This window comes from Leiobunum rupestre, chromosome 10, assembly GCF_980474605.1.
Source record: "Leiobunum rupestre chromosome 10, qqLeiRupe1.1.hap1, whole genome shotgun sequence".
In the NCBI taxonomy this organism is placed as follows: Eukaryota; Metazoa; Arthropoda; class Arachnida; order Opiliones; family Sclerosomatidae; genus Leiobunum; species Leiobunum rupestre.
Genome location: NC_143393.1, coordinates 42,705,204 through 42,722,181, shown reverse-complemented (window position 1 = coordinate 42,722,181; position 16,978 = coordinate 42,705,204). Strand labels below are relative to the sequence as shown.

Genomic DNA, 16,978 nt, shown 5'->3' with positions numbered 1-16,978 from the left:
TGGTTCATTTTGAAGCGATATTAGGCTTAGCGTTTTTAAATATTTGCGCCAAATGAGAACCTACCCCCCAGCGATTAAAAACATCGCTCTTTTTTCTCTACTCCAACAATTAATTCGTCGAAATTTTTTCTACGTTGAGAGGGGGGTCACTAGAGGGGGAGGAAAAACGTCACCCACGTGTTTAAATCGAATTTGGATAGTAAAAGTTTAGGAAACCAATGAAATTTGATTGCCTGTTAAAAGGACGAGCTTACTGTTAAAACCTTAAGTGGATTGGAATAACAGTTCAAATTTTTTCATTTATCCCTAAGTGTAAATTAATTTATTCTTGATGGTAACATAATTAAATTTTCAGTCAAAAAGGTATAAAACCGAGGATAAAACCTCCCAGCCAAAAAAATAATAAATTCCTTATACGAAAAATAGGATTTTCAAAGCAAAGAATTATACAGGACTCAAAAATGTGACTTCAGTTTATAGGATAATATAAGACTAAAATTTTTTAAAGGATATTTATATAGTAAATTTCAGGTTAAGATACGGAATTTTTTAAGCAAATATGCAAATTTTATTTTTAAATAAAATACTGGAGAGTGATTTTTTGTTTCATTGTAAATTATCACTAAAGCTTTCATAACAAGACTTGAAATTCTTATTTTCTATGGAAGCAACCCAGAAAAAATTTGGCGATAGTTTTAGTTTGAATAATAATAATAATAATTATGTGCATTGAAAACACATAATACCTCAAATACATAGGACTTTATACTATTTATAGGATATATCAATAAATTACAGGATAATCAGGGTTGGAAAATTTTTGATTAAAAAAAAAATCAAATTAATCGTGTTTTTATTTAAATCGGACTTTTATTGATTTTTTTATTTATTTGATTTTAATTAAAATTTCAAAGTTTTATATAATTTAGTATCATAATTTTACCTAAAACAAATATGTTTTAATTTTTAAAGACTAATATGTATAATGAATTTATTAAAATTAAGCTAATAATCATAAACGTTTTTATTTTTTAAAACCTATTTTGGTACTTTACAAAACAAATTCGGCGTAATACCCAGTCACAGGTAGAATCCAATGCAACATTAGGGGGAAAGAAAGCGAGAAAGATTATATTTAAACCTAAATTATAGCAATTGGCGAGGTTTTTTCTTTTTCAAAAATACTTTATGAAAATTGATTTAAATCAATGATTTTTTTAAAATCAGCCAACCCTGAGGATAATATAGGATAGGTGGAAAATTATAGGATTTTATAGGACCGCTTGGCTCACTGTCGTAGTGTCTACTTATGCCAGAGGCGAAATATATAATATTACTAACAAGAACTATATACTGCCCGGTTGCAAGTCCAAGTATGAGCTAGGTGACAGAAAGTCTGTGTCGAAAAAAGATTCGATTAGCAAATTAGCATTAAACCAAAAATAAGTGTCACAGTTATAGTTATTATACTACTGTCTTGTGGTGGTAGGTATTATAAACGCTTGTAAAGCTAAAATTTAATCTCGCCAAAATAAATAATTCTTGAATTTGTAACGTAAAAATAACTAATAGAAATAATAGTTACCTTTCTGAAGATAGTTATTTAGAAATTTGAGACTTAACCCGGTTGTAGGGCTAAGTAAATAAATTTAAAGCGTAAATTTATAAAATTAAGCTGGCCGTTAATTTCTTCTCGCGTGTTTTGATAAAATTAAAAATTAGATTTAATTTATTTTGAAACAGTTTTCCCAACAAAGTGATTAATAATTTACGTGCATCCGTAATGTAAACGAAAATTTTAATTAATCTTAATTACATTCAATTACTATTTTTAATTTAATTTTTTACGAATTGGCATTACTACGGAAAATATTTTTATACATTTCATAAATACTTTGAAATATAATAGGCGATTTAAAATCAATAATTTAAAAAAACAGCATTTTAAATCAAATACTTTTTGCATCCTGCCCGATTAACAATCCCCCAGCCTACCGTAAATTGTTGGCAAAATTTCGATGACAGCTGTGGAGCGGTTGTTGTTCGCGATAAAGCGAACTTTGTATTTAACTTTTTATGGAAGCAACTATCGATTTGAATCGTACAACCTTGGTCAGACCTTTACTATAGAAATTAGCTGTAGGATGCGAGATATATTCAAGTTTTGTCTATAAACCGAATAAGTCAATCGAAAAACCCCCAATAAGTAGGCACAATTGCGGAACGTACTGGAAAAACAAATATTTGATATTGCTAATGCATTTTCGCCATTACTTTGGGTATGCGCGGCACGGTCGAAAATGCTAAGGGTTTTTTTAAGGGATGCTGCGGGATATTAAGGGTAAAAACATTGCGTGGTAAGGGCCCCCCGCCTTATAGATGCGCTTTGGATAATCAGTTTTATTTTTTATGGGGGGGTCACGTAGACTTGGGGGATAAATTTTATGGTCCGAATCAAAGATCACATCTTATAGACAATTTTCATTATTTCCTTTTTACGGAACGTGCATTGGAGTTACGTGATATCGAACTCTTCACTACTATTTGGGTTTTGTTATTTCAACTTCGTTGAAAAACTTTAGCTATTTGTTAATATTTATTTAATTGATTTATGTTCGTGACGGTAAACATCAGTAAACACTGTTCACTCTAAGCAAATATTGTTCATACATATATAAATAAATAAATAAATAAATAAACAAATATTAAGTAGGGATGCACCGATATATCGGCTAATCGTGGCCGATAATATCGGCCGATATATCGGTCTAGGATAGCCGATATATCGGCCGATATTAACAAAGTTACCTATCACAATATTATGCTTTTTTGTTTACTCTCGTAACCACCTGTTAAAAAATGATATGATCTAAGGCTTTTGGAGTCTAAAAACCACTTATGATTCCTGACCGTTTTGGACGCGAATAATTATTTCCTACAACAGCGATCAAAAAGAAACACTAGAAAATGTTTTTCTAATACCAGAAATATCGGCTAATATCGGCCTCGCTTAAGCCGATATTGGCCGATACCGATATTTGAAAAATTAGCCGATATATCGGCCGATATATCGGTTACCGATATATCGGTGCATCCCTAATATTAAGTTCAACGTCAAATTCGGTTAAGTGTTCAACGTCAAATTCAGTTGAGTGTTCAACGTCAAATTTGGTTTTGTTCAACCTGAAATTTCGATAAGTTCAACGTCAAATTCCGTAAAGTGCTCAATGTCCAATTTCGTTAAGTTCCACGTTCCTTCAAATAAATTTGATTTAAATCGAATTATATTTTAAAAATCGTTGATATCAATAGCTAATTATACTTCAATGAATTTATGAGAGAAAAACGTTTCTGTAGCAATGCCAATTCAGAGCAAACTAAATTAAAAGTAGTTATTAAATGTATTTAATATTAAATATATTTTAGTTTCTTTTGTGATGCAGTCGAAAAAAGGTAGCATAAAATGAATTATAATAATTTAACCAAATAAAATTATTTTTAAAACAAAAAATAGGTCGGCTGTGCTATAGTATTTAAAGCCTATTTGATAATTACAACTATAGATAATTATTTTATTTTTACCAGATTTAATTAAAAACTGATATATTATAGCAATGGATAGTAATAAGTGCGTAAAAATTATAGAATATTATTTTATGAACGTTTAGTTTTGGGTAAACACAAGTTTAGTTTTGCCTAATAGTAAACTAATTTTTACGGAGTCGAAGTACAAGTTTTGATAAAATCCCCGTAAACAATTTTAGAGGGATGGAAACGAAGTTTTGACTGATCAGGTTATTCAAGTTGTAATTTTCAGATACTTGAAGGTAATCGGTTAGTTTTTTATATTATACCCTGCAATATGATACATATTACAACGCAGCAAGAGGACTCAGAGGAGCCGGTTTCGATCCCAGCTTGTGGCACTGGGTGAAAACAAGGAACAACTCCTTCCGCGTTGAGTTTGCAAGTCTCGATGTGGCTGACGGCTTTTTGGACGTCACTATGTTAACTTAACAAACAACAACGTGAGAGGGGAGCGCGCGCAGAGGGGATTTTTTCTCTCGTAGGCGGGGCCAAAGCCGTCAGGGTGATCTTACCATACGCGATACGCCAGGATAAGCATTCCAAGTAGAGGTATGGATTCCTGGTTTTAAGTTTTACATTTTTCCATGACACCACTCGAACTAACGGATATAGATTCCTAGCTATATCCGAGGGGCAGGTCACTTCCTTGATTAATGACGTACCCATCAAAAGATTAAATCCGATTTAATCGTGATTATTTTGATTAAATTCAAGTTAATCACGATTAAGTTGATTAAATTCAAGTTAATCACGATTAAGTTGATTAAATCACGTTTAATCATGATTAAGTTGATTAAATCACGTTTAATCATGATTAAGTTGATTAAATCACGTTTAATCATGATTAGAATGTTTAAATCTGATTTAATCATGATTAAATGATTAAATCTGATTAAAATGATTAAATATGTTTAAAATGATTAAATCCTGATTGAAAAATTATATCGTGATTAGTACATGATTAAATCGTACTTTAGTTTTGATTTTAATGATTAATTCTCTATTCAACCGATTATATTGATTAAATCGTGATTAAAATGATTAAATCTCGTTTAAATTATTAAATCCTGATTAAAATGATTAGATCATGATTAGAATGATTAAATCTCATTTAAATCGTGATTAGATTTTCTAATCTTGATTAGATTTTTTAATCTTGATTACCCTGATTTAATAATTTTACTGTGATTAAGACGCACACAAAATGGAAGTGACCTGCCCCTCGACTATATCTTGGTTGGTAACCATGAAAATGGTTTTGTTGGGTCCAGAAATCAATCTATTCCTCTAGATGGCGTTCATAATAGAAATTAAAATGTTTTCTTTTGGCGTTGATGTACTAATTAGGTTCGAAAAATTGGAAAATAAAAGTTAATAAGCTTGTCCGAAAAATGTTAAAATCCAATCGGAGAAGTGGCTGAAATATATGCAAAATATTTCCATCAATACATTTTCGCGATGAATGGAGCAGGATCTCCCCTGGGCGAAATTATCCGTTCAAAGAACGGTAATAACCCGAGACAGAAACTACGGCAGAGAACACGAGCTAGTCCAAAAGTGCGGATTATGTGATGGGTGAAATTTCAAAGCGGAATGACCAAACTACTCATAGATAAAGTACAGTCGACGCCTCGTCATTAGCCAACAGTTCGACGGAAGACTGGGAAGAGGGTACAGTCGGGATTAGCGAATGACGAGGGATAGTTTCAGAAGACGCGGGACCGTGGCCTCGGGCCTCGGGGGGTCGTAGCTCGGCGCGTTCGTAACTCGGTTACAGAAGTCCCGCACGTGTGATGTCGAGGGTTTGGAGCGTCGCGGGGGGGGGGGGCACGATTTAGAGGAACTAGGCCCCCCTCTTGAAATGACTTTTTGCGCGGGGAACGTTTTCGGGGCGCCAGCTTGGACCTTATTCCTTTGTCGGCCACGATGACATCAGGGGTGCCGAAATTGAAAGGATAGGGATTACCGCGACAGGAGGCTTTGTTACACCCACGTCAGCCATCTCCCCGATTTGATTCTTGATTAGCCAACTAGTATTCAGCCTAGTCTAGTTTTTACAAATTCGGATATGGGACCTTTATCTACTTACGTACTAATTTCGTTTTTGGTAATTTCAATACGGAAGGTTATCTTCAAATTTAAATCAAGGTATTTTTTAAATTATTTATTTAATTCGTCTATGTATTTGGCGAACCTTTTAACCTATTGGCGTACATTTTCCACATATTTGGCGTACTTAAAAATGAAGTACATCTTAAAAAATTTAAAAGAAAAGTTAAAAAAATGGGCGGCTGAAAAATATGATATGATAAATAACATGTTCTAGGCCTAGAAGAAATGTTGTATGATATTTTTGATTTTGTAAATTGTGCGGTGCTCTAAAAAGATTAATAAAAATTACTAATTGTGCCCTCTACGTACAAGCTTTGCTTTAAGGGCAAGTGTACTAAAAACAAAATGGAATTGTATAAAAAGTACACAAATAAATAAATAATAATAAAATAATTTGGCCTACATTTTCCACCTATTTGGCGTACATTTTCCACCTATTTGGCCTACATTTTCCACCTATTTGCGAACATTTTCCACCTATTGGCGAACATTTTCCACCTATTGTCGAACATTTTCAACCTATTGGCGAACATTTAGGTTCTCAATTCAAAGCAAACTAAATAACGAATAGTAATTAAGTTTGGTTAGTAAGAATTTGAATTTTAGTTTACATTAACGCTGCAACTAAATTATTAATCAATCCCAGATGAAAAATAAAAAAACAAAAACTCCCGATTTAAATAAAATAAATCGAATTTTAAATAAAAAATTCAATGGTTTAAATCGTTTAAAACAAATCGGGTAGAAAATAATTTTTCTTCCTCAATCACGAGCCATAAATTATGTGAAAATTTTCTAACCGTTACGAGGGTATTAAAATTTCAGACCGAAGTTTCCCGCGTGAAGACCGTCAAGAATGGGCAAGCGGATCATACGTTGCAGGAAAATGAAATATCACCGAATAATTACAATCATTCTCGCCAGAATTAACCTTCCAGCTATTTCCCGTTACGACAAAAACCGACCCAGACTTCCTGATATTCTACAACTATTTGTTAAGATTTAAAATCCATGAAGACAAGTTAGACCTACAGTGATGCGTGTAAAATCAGGGTTTCCGTCAAATTTTCAAATAGTTCTTTTTATAAACTAACGTGGCCTTCTTGTTTAAATGTTGCTCTTACGTCACAGTCTCTTACTTTTACAAGGCTACGAGCGCGTGCTACAGTCGCCAGATTTTCTACCTCGCGATCAGTTTCCCATCAGTAAATAGTCCAAGAGCCCATGACAAAATAAGCATGTGATAAGGTACACGATGGGTCAAGGTATTTTTTAATTAGGTTAGTGATTTGTAACAAAGAACTGTTTGTCTTACGGGTCAAAGTGGGGGCTTTCCGGAAATACGAACCACGTGACGTCACTTCCGGTGACCTTGGAAATTGATATGACCTGATATTGGTATCATTCGATTGGTCTCAACGTGCTCTTACGAAATATCGCCAAAATAACCTTCAAATCTGAACCAAGAAGCGTATAAGATTAAAAAACTAATTTCGAGCCAATCCCAAATTTACATGTATAAGACAAAATTACTTTTTTAGTCTTATACGCCGATCGGTTCAGTTTTGAAGGTTAATGTAGCGATATTTGGTAAGAGCACGTTGAGACCAATCGAATGATACCAATATCGTGTCATATCAATTTTCAAGGTCACCGGAAGTGACGTCACGTGGTTCGTATTGCCGGAAAGCCCCCACTTTGACCCGTAAGACAAACAGTTCTTTGTTACAAATCACTAACCTAATTAAAAAATACCTAGGTCCATCGTGTACCTTATCACATGCTTATTTTGTCATGGGCTCTTGGACTAAAAGCTGATGACACGTTTTCCGTCACGGAGTTGAGAGTGACGTAATTTACGTTATATCCCGTGAACAAGGTTTCATTAAAGAAAATACTTTTATGGCATACTTACTGATTACAGGGTCCCCACTCAAATCTTCAATTTTATTTATAAGAAAAATAAGATAATATATTCTTAAATTCCCTTTTTAAAATTATAGGATTTTATAAGACTATATATGCTATTTAATTTATTTATGCATTTAAAAACAAAATCTATATTTAATGAAATTAATCTTTGATTTTCACTTAAAAAAATAACTATTTAACCATTTTCTCAAAAAATACTAGTAGCTAACCATGTTAACAATAATAAAAGTATAGACTAGAATGACTTTGTATAGGAATTCATCCTATAGTCAAAGGCGGGATTTGAAATGGGCAAAATATCAAAATTATAGCATTTTATAGGATTTTTGGGGATTTTGCTATAAATATAGGATTTTTTTAGGACTTCTTGGGAATTTTGTTAAAAATATAGGACTTTTTTAGGACTTTTTGGGATTTTGCTAAAATATAGGATTTTACAGGACCTTTTGGGGATTTTGCTAAAAATATAGGATTTTACAGGACCTTTTGGGGATTTTGCTAAAAAATATAGGGTGTTATAGGAATTTTTGGGTACTTTACTAAAATATAGGATTTATAGGACTTTTTGGGTATTTTACTAAAAATATAGGGTGTTATAGAACATTTTTGATACTATATTTTTTGCTTTTTATTCGTTTTATTTTATAGAAACATCTATTCCCTCCTCACATTTTCCTCGGGATCATTTTAGAGAGTTTCTCAGATCATTTTAAGGGCAAAATTCGAGGGGTCAGCCACTCAAGAAATTTGGTCGGCATTTAGAAAAAATACGATTACTCGATTTCTCAACAAAAAAAAAATTCAGTTTACAAAAAGTTTTTAAATTTCTCAGATTTAGAAAAGTTATCGAAAATAATCTTAGAACATCAAAAATAATAAGAAAATCCATAAAATCGGGAAATCTTTAATGCATATTTATTTCCGAAAAGAACAATTGAAATGACCAAAAGAAATCTTTTAATTTTCGAAATCAAAATCATTGTGAATCGAAAGAAGTCTTTTAAAATCGACGGAAATCTTTGGCAATTCGAAATTTGGTGAACAAAATTAGATCATTTTTAATAAATTTATTGCAACTTATATTTTAGTACGTCGGTGACTGTTTAACTAAAAATGTCCGATTGCAGCGTTGGAATTGCAACGTTTAAAAATTATAAAGAAACTAAACACTTTACGCGTAATTTATCGCAGAACTGTAGTAAAATAACCTTTATCGAGAGGCAGGTCACTTCCATTTTGGGTGCGTCTTAATCAAAGTAAAATGATTAAATCAGGGTAATCAAGATTAAAAAATCTAATCAAGATTAGAAAATCTAATCAAGATTAGAAAATCTAATCACGGTTTAAACGAGATTTAATCATTCTAATCATGGTATAATCTTTTTAATCAGGATTTAATCATTTAAACAGATTTAATCATTTTAATCACGATTTAATCAATATAATCGGTCGAATCGAGAATATATCATTAAAATCAAAACTAAAGTACGATTTAATCATACTAATCACGGTATAATTTTTTAATCTGGTTTAACATTTTAATCATTTAATCATGATTAAATCAGATTTAAACATTCTAATCATGATTAAATCAGATTTAAACATTCTAATCATGATTAAATCAGATTTAAACATTCTAATCATGATTAAACGTGATTTAATCAACTTAATCGTGATTAAATTGAATTTAATCAACTTAATCGTGATTAAATTGAATTTTATCAACTTAATCGTGATTAAATTGAATTTAATCAACTTAATCGTGATTAAATTGAATTTAATCAACTTAATCGTGATTAAATTGAATTTAATCAACTTAATCGTGATTAAATTGAATTTATTCAAAATAATCACGATTAAATCGGATTTAATCGTTTGAGGGGTGCGTCGTTAATCAAGGAAGTGATCTGCCCCTTGACCTTTATAAAGGTTTAAAGATAAATTTAAATTCCCTTACTACTTGCAATTCATTGAAATTTCCTGACAATTAGACCTTTAATAAAAATTCCCCGATTTGACCATGTTTTCCTTTGTTGTTCCAAAAGTCTCTCTTAGCAAATTGGACCGCACTGCAAAATCCTATACAATATGAATGTCTAATTTCCATCTCTGCAGCTGCATTACCATCGCTATTTCACTTTGAGAAAGTCAAATTAGGATTCGAGTGCTGGATTTCTAATTTTAATTTAATTACAAGGGGCTTTCCGAGTCTTACCGAATATGGAAATGATTTAAGCAACAGACAGCGACCGAATTTGGTTGTCTAGATTCTTAAGCCTAGAACTATCTGAAGAGTCAACAAATAAGATTTGGGGATTGGAGGTTTCTGAGAGAACTTTGACTAGGATCAAATGATAGGCGATAAGGTAGGAACTACCACCGACTTGGATATAACTTCGATATAGTCTATAAATGGAATTATTTCTAAATTAAGTGTTCAGACAAATAAAGAGATGAGTGCTACGGCCAAATTATAATCCAGACAGAATTGCTGAAATTTAAGTATATATTTACACTTGGAGATAATGACTATCTCGAGAAGATTTTAGCGTTTCTTCGCAAAGCCCTAATGCAATAAAATCCGCTTGGTTCCCTAAAACTAGTAGAAATTCTGGTTTTAACTTTGTGGAATAAACATGACACTGTTCCAGAGTTGGCACAATTTTGCTATGGGTGGAAAACCGTGGTTTTTCTAGGAAAAAAACTAGATTTTTCCGTGTTTTTTTCCACCTATTGTTTTCCTGATAAAAACAGTGTGGAAAATCGTACTTCCATGGTTTTTTCCACTTCTAGTGGCAAAATTCAATACAAAATAAATAATAAAAGCAGTATATTCTTCCATTCTATTCACTCTTCTTCTGGCCTTTTTTCATCTCTCCTATTTGCAATGACCAAATTAGTCACTTAATAGATATATCAATGATTAATTTAGCATGAAAAGAGTTTTTTCCACTTTTTTCCATTTTTTCCCACATGTCCATCCCTGCACCGTTCATTATAATATTTATTTTAATTTCAATATTTATGGATACTGAAAATATGGAATTTCATAAATTACTACTTCATACGAAACTTTCCTTAGAAAAGCTTAATTATTTCCAAGATTATTAGTGTCGAGTTTAAAATGTAATTATTTAGCGTAAGTCTCCCGTTTCCAATTACGCTCTTTATAATTGACAAGTCTCAAGTGTCAAGCCTTCAATATTAACAGGATTTTTTTTGAAATACTGGGTTCGTACAAAGTTTCCAAAATGAATTTCCCTGACTTTTTCAGGTTTTCCCTGGCCAATTTACCATATTTTCCCTGACCATTTTTGTAGAATAAATTAATGGTTTGAGGTAAATTCTTGGTAAATATTTAATATGCATTTTTAATACATCTTTGAAAAATTTATTAAGTTGATTTTTCGGAGCCATTTTCAAATTCCGTGACTTGTAGGGGTCATTTTCAAATTCCCTGACTTTTAAAAAATAGGGGAAAAAAAGGGAAAAAATATTTAAACAATAAGAGGTTTTAGAACGGTTGTAAAAATTTTTTAAAGGGGGTATAATCTTCAAAATAAAGTTGATAACCGAAAAAAAATAAAATAAAAGTGGGAAACATATTTATTATAAAATTATAAGCAGACGACGAAGCTGATGCAAAAGAGATAACTGAACTGTCTGAACAGAGTAGGAAATAAGGATTTTCTTAAAAAAAAAAATAAAGCGTATCAATAGATAGAAACAGTCTAGGGTTGTAACAAAATTTTCAGATTAAAATTCTCTGACAATACCCTAACTTTTTTAAGAGATTTTCAATGACTTTTGAAAGCCAAAATTTGTATTTAATATTTAACTTTTATCAGAAGTTAATAAATTTAAATGGACTTATATTTCAGTAAAAAAGTTATTGCAATGTTGAAATTTTCCAGGCAATTATTAATAATCAAAGAATTTGTCATAGATCTAGAGTAAAATTACCTTTAAAACAGGGTTGGCAAAAAATCAGATTTTTTTCGGAAAAAATCAAAAAATCCGATTTATACGATAATTATCGGATTTTTTGATAATTATCCGATCATTTAATAATAATCCGATTATTTGGATAAATATCGGATTTTTTTGATAATTATGAATACTTGGAATTTAAGTTGTAAAATTTAACGATGATTCCGATGAATTAACAACATTGCCTTTTCAAGTTTCAAAAAAATTTCGAAAGTTTAAAATTTGATAAAATTCATTTTGGATAGTTGTAAACATTACATAAATGCAAGCATAAATGTCATAAATACTTAATACTGCTGTATATTGCTTTCAAAATTATTAAATTGAATTTTAATTTAATTCGATAATTATCATGATTTTTTCATCGGATAAATATCGATAATTATCGTGATAAATATCGATAATTATCGTGATAATTATCATTGATAATTTTCGACCAACCCTGCTTTAAAAAATGTCAAAAGTAAATCGAATTCCCTGATCTTTCCCCTGACCTTTTACAAATACTTAAAATTCCCTGTTTTCCCAGACGTGTGGCAACCCGGTAGTCGAAAACTATCGGCGAACAGTGTTGGAAATCAGCATCTTCAAAAACTAGGACTTTTTAAAGATTTCTAAGGGTAAAATATCAACTACTTTCATTTCTTCAGACTGACAATGTGAGTTTAAAATATAAGGTGTTATAGGAAATTTAAGGAAATTATAGGATAAAAAAGGTAAGACGTTAAATTACAGGTAAAAATAGGAAATATAGGAACTGTGGTCACCATAGTAAGTAGTAGTACGTGTTGACTGTAACTGCCAGAGCTGGATTGGAAGCGCCGCTCAACATAGTCATCAATACATTACAAAAAACCCAAAAAAAAATCAAAAAGTGGAAAAATAAAAAAATTCTTAATACGCAGAGTGAATAAATAAATAATCCGCTGTGTGGCAGTGCGTGCTTGGCCTGCGTAAGTGCGCGAGGCGGAAAGGGGGGGGGGGCACTAAACCCTTCAACGGCCAACGTTATAACCCCTTTACAACTCCACTTGATCAAAATGGTTTAATTGGCATGCGAAACGTCAACGCCATCTAGGAGCTAGCGCCCTTACTAAAGAGACGAGCGTGGGGGGGGGGGGGGGATACGCCACTAAACACTCGTTAACCCCCTCTGGCGTAAAAAAATCTAATTAAAACTAAAAGCTCTGGAAAATCAGCGAGTGCGTCTCACTCGAAATAGAAAATCTAATAACAAGTTTGAACGCTTCTAAAGATTTAGGATTATCAGATTACCAACAGGGCAATAAAAAAGGTAAAAGTAACAAAAAATGCCAAAGTGTTAATGGGAATATTAACAGTTTGAAAATAGCGTAGACGCGCACAATGCCTGGGCGTTGTTACAGACATACTGTGATATTTTATTTTAACTGAAGTATTATTAAGAGGGTTAATTGAGTGTGTAAAATTTGGGGGCTCTTAAGTAGGAAAAATATCGTATTACGTAATATTAGAAGTGTATAATATTTATCTTACGACAGAAATGAAGATGAAACTCGTATCTTCGCGGGTACTTTTGCCATACCGCTCGAGGATACACCGCATCACGGATGACAATTTAACGCGTGTATCACTCCGCCTAACGATGTCAAGGGTCACCGAGAGCGGACCCGGGCCCCAGTAAAATTTAAGTTACGGGCCCCAAAAAGGCCGTTACTAATGTTTCGGAGAAACCCGGGATAAATATACCTCGTTGGTTCAAACACGGGCCCTAGGCTGCACGGGCCCCGGGAATTTGTACCAGCTTCCCCAATCTCTGGTCAAGAATGACGATGTCAAAAAAATTGTAACGATTATTACTTATTTTTAAAACAATTTTAATTTTTAGAAAGTCATTTAAATTACTTTTTACTTCTGCATTAATTCTTGTCCCAAAATATTTCAAAAATCAGCTGGAAACTGCGAAGATAGATGTTTCAAGGGTATAACATTATATGTAAGATTAATGATACTCTCTTTAAGAGTGATTGATAAACTTTTGATAAAACTAACATTCTCTTTAAATATATTTTATAAAATATTGATTGCCTTAAAATCGCATTATTTATACCAAAAGTTTGAGGTTTTTAGGGCAAAGGTCAATTGAGGTTATTCAAATAAAAATAAATTATCTTTTTCTAAGTATTTTTGGATTGTTTTAGTCGTACACACTCGTAGAAATTTATATTAAAAGTACATTTGAGATAACGTAGTTAATTTCATTTCTATGAAAAATATTTAACTAGGATAGTGTTATCGAAAAAGACTCGCTTACACGAATTGCCAAATTACGTTGAGGAAGGCGTCCTCTTTTCACGGGAGCTTATCAACCACGAAATCGCAAAACAGCGGGGGGAAAACCGTTTGGTTGAAACAAAATTAATGATTCGAAAATTCTCTTTAAGGGGGAAGACTACAGTGGCCATTGTCTACTTTCGCGCTATTTCAAGCTGAACTCTTTTAATTTTGTATTTTAACTTATAAAATTAAATATTTAAGTGTAGAACAGCCTCTTGTTTAGTGCTTAAAATAATTTTGACAATTTAAATTTAAAAGTAATTAGGTTATTACGTTTTAATTCGGACCCCCGGAGCTAAACAAGTTGGGCAAGCGCCCAAACTACCCTTTAGTTAGGACCTTAATTAGAATTATAAAAAATATTTTAAGCACCAGAGGAAGGTTCAGCCTAATAAAAAATAATATAATAATAAGAAAATTATAATTCAATTACGTAATTGTTAAAACAGAAACGTTCAGCTTGAACGAAAAAGAGGCTTTTACTGTATTCTTCCCCCTTAAATAACAATAGAGAAGAATACCAAAAAAATAATATCCATCATTTTAAATTAAATACGAGCGATGTAAAGTCATCGAAAGCGAAATAATGACCTTGAAAATGGTACCCCGGAACATGATTGAAGACTTTATATTTCGCCCAAAAGTCGGGGGGGGGGGTCAGGTAACGTGTAATCAAAAGTAAATTAAATCCAACTTACTGTTAAGTGAGCATCACGTCGTGTTATTATCCATAGAGGAACAAATATGTCACCACAAAAAAGCACAAACCACTAACGTAACAATCACGACGTTAACCCGAAACTTGACCCTTTAAAAGTGGACCTCGACCCTGGCGACTCCAAGCGGAGAGGGGTGGAAACTCGTTCGGACTAAAACACAAGAGCGCTCCAATAATAGTCTAATTGCCAACGACATTTATCCGGCAATACGAAGCGTAGCTACAGCCTTTCAGATAAACACAGCGAAGGGGGTACGCGAGAGGAGGCGTGCAAAACTAAATAGGGGGAGGCGCAAGCGAGGGGGGGACGCGGGGCTGTCACTAAACCCCGGTGTTTAGTCGGTTTTCTCTTACCACGCGAGCGCGTGCAACTTAGGACAACACGTCACCCCTCTCGAACGGCGCGTTCCGGAGAGAAATCTGCTTCGCTGAAAGGCCCGTCAACCGTAGTTTACCAGCGCGCCACCACGCGTCGCTCCAGTGGCCTCTTCGGCTCTGCTAAAAATCTCGCGAAGCATCAGACTGTACACTACGAAACTGGCGATTTCGATACAAAGCGTACGCTACGTGCCGCCCTCTGCCGACGAGGGAGAGAAACTAACGAGATTGCGAGATGGGGGGGGGGGACTAAGAGAGGGAGGATTTCAAGAGGCGCTTCTACGGGGGGGGGGGGGGGCTGACATTCATAAATAGATTGACACACAGATGGAATTCTGGGAGAGATAAAAGCCCCGGATAAGAAGGAAAAGATCGGGAAATGACGGCATCACGTACTTTCCCATTCTCGTAAAATACTCCAAGCATTCTTTTATCAGAGAGAACTTTTGTTTCGCGAGGAGAATTAATAATCAATTCGAGATGGATTACAATGACGGCGGAACGTCGATGGAAATCTACTTTAGCTCCGACAATTTATTTCTCTCAAAGTTGAAAAGCCAAACCGGAATTTCGCAAAGCGAATAATAATTTGCATAATTACTTTAATCGCGTTTTAGCGTCTACGATTTCCCGTAGTTATTAAACTAATTAACCACTATAATTTCCTGTTGCGGTTATTAATGAACCAGTTAATTCAATCTTGAGAACCCGGCGGGTTTTTTTTATATCAAAAGCTATTTCAACTTTTTCTCGGCTTTATCTAAGTTATCTCGCCAAATTTTGATTAAAACCGACACTTGATTTAAAGTATAGCTACAACTTACGCAATTATTCTATTTGGCAATTTTAACAAATAAAACTATTCACTATATAAAATTACATTAAAAATAAAGAATTTATTAAGCCTTGGCTTGGCTAAAAATTTCGAAACGTTTTACTTGTAAAAATTGACAAAATATACAACTTTATACAATAGAGACTTGGCACTCCGTAGCTTTGGCCATGGCCGCCATTGTGATAACATTTTTCTCCCCACAATAAAAACTATTGAAAAAAAACTGTGACTTAGTACTGCCAAGTCCTTATAGATATAGGGTAAATAATAGGCTATTTGATTTATCACCATGGCCTATGCTATAGACAAGGCCTGAGCAGTAAATTCGACGTACACGCGCACCTAGCGGGAATTTGCGGCGAATTAAAATCAAACTTTTTCCCGAGCATGTACGGGCTTTGATTAATTACGTAGGTAGTGGTATAGCACTGCCTGATATTTCAATTAGCCACCTAGCGACCAACACGAGAAGCTCAGAAACTGAAAAATTATCGACTGCTAAGCAGACCCTTTGTAAAAATATTTAAATCCAGCAATTTAAGAGATTTTCACTACGTTAATTAAATTAAATTCGGATTTAAATTTAACCAATTGTTACTAGATTAACTAAATCATATAAAGTCAACCAAAAAGAGTTGAATAAATTATTTTATTTTCAGTTGTAACAAAATCTATCTATTTCCTGTAAAATTGTAGATTTTGATCTAAGGATGTCCCAAACAATTATTTCCTTCAAACTATTCAAGTGATTTAAAACGAGCAGTTTTCATTCTATTGTCCTGTTTATTGTTAAAATTATAATGAAGAAGGCGTTTATTTATGATTAGGAGGGATGACAAACTATTGTTAGCTGCCAATCCCTCCTCCCCTCTAAACAAAAATAAGTCATTTAAATCGCGATTAAAGTCAAGTGATTTTTTTAAATCATTGATTTAAATCACGTAAAATACTTCAATTTATTTATGAAAATGTACAAAACTAGGTTCAAGAAATTTCAATTCAGAGAAAATGCAATTAAATTTTATCTTCAATTAATAATTCAGTTTGTTAAAGATTAATAGTTTGTTTTCTAAAATAAAAAGTGGTCTTGCCCATCTTGTTAAAATGTT

The 16,978-nt window shown here is 33.0% G+C and overlaps 1 protein-coding gene across 6 annotated transcripts in view; it reads right to left on the bottom strand.

Moving 5' to 3' along the window:
* Gug (arginine-glutamic acid dipeptide repeats grunge) overlaps nt 1-16,978 on the bottom strand; it is a 158,404-nt gene that overhangs the window by 119,323 nt on the left and 22,103 nt on the right. The window contains exon 1 of one of the 6 annotated variants that reach the window (XM_090160055.1): nt 14,637-14,678. The exons of the other annotated variants lie outside the window; for them this stretch is intronic. The gene's annotated coding sequence lies outside the window, so the exon portion shown is untranslated. Of the gene's footprint in view, nt 1-14,636; nt 14,679-16,978 lie in introns of those variants that run through there. 6 annotated transcript variants of the gene reach the window in all.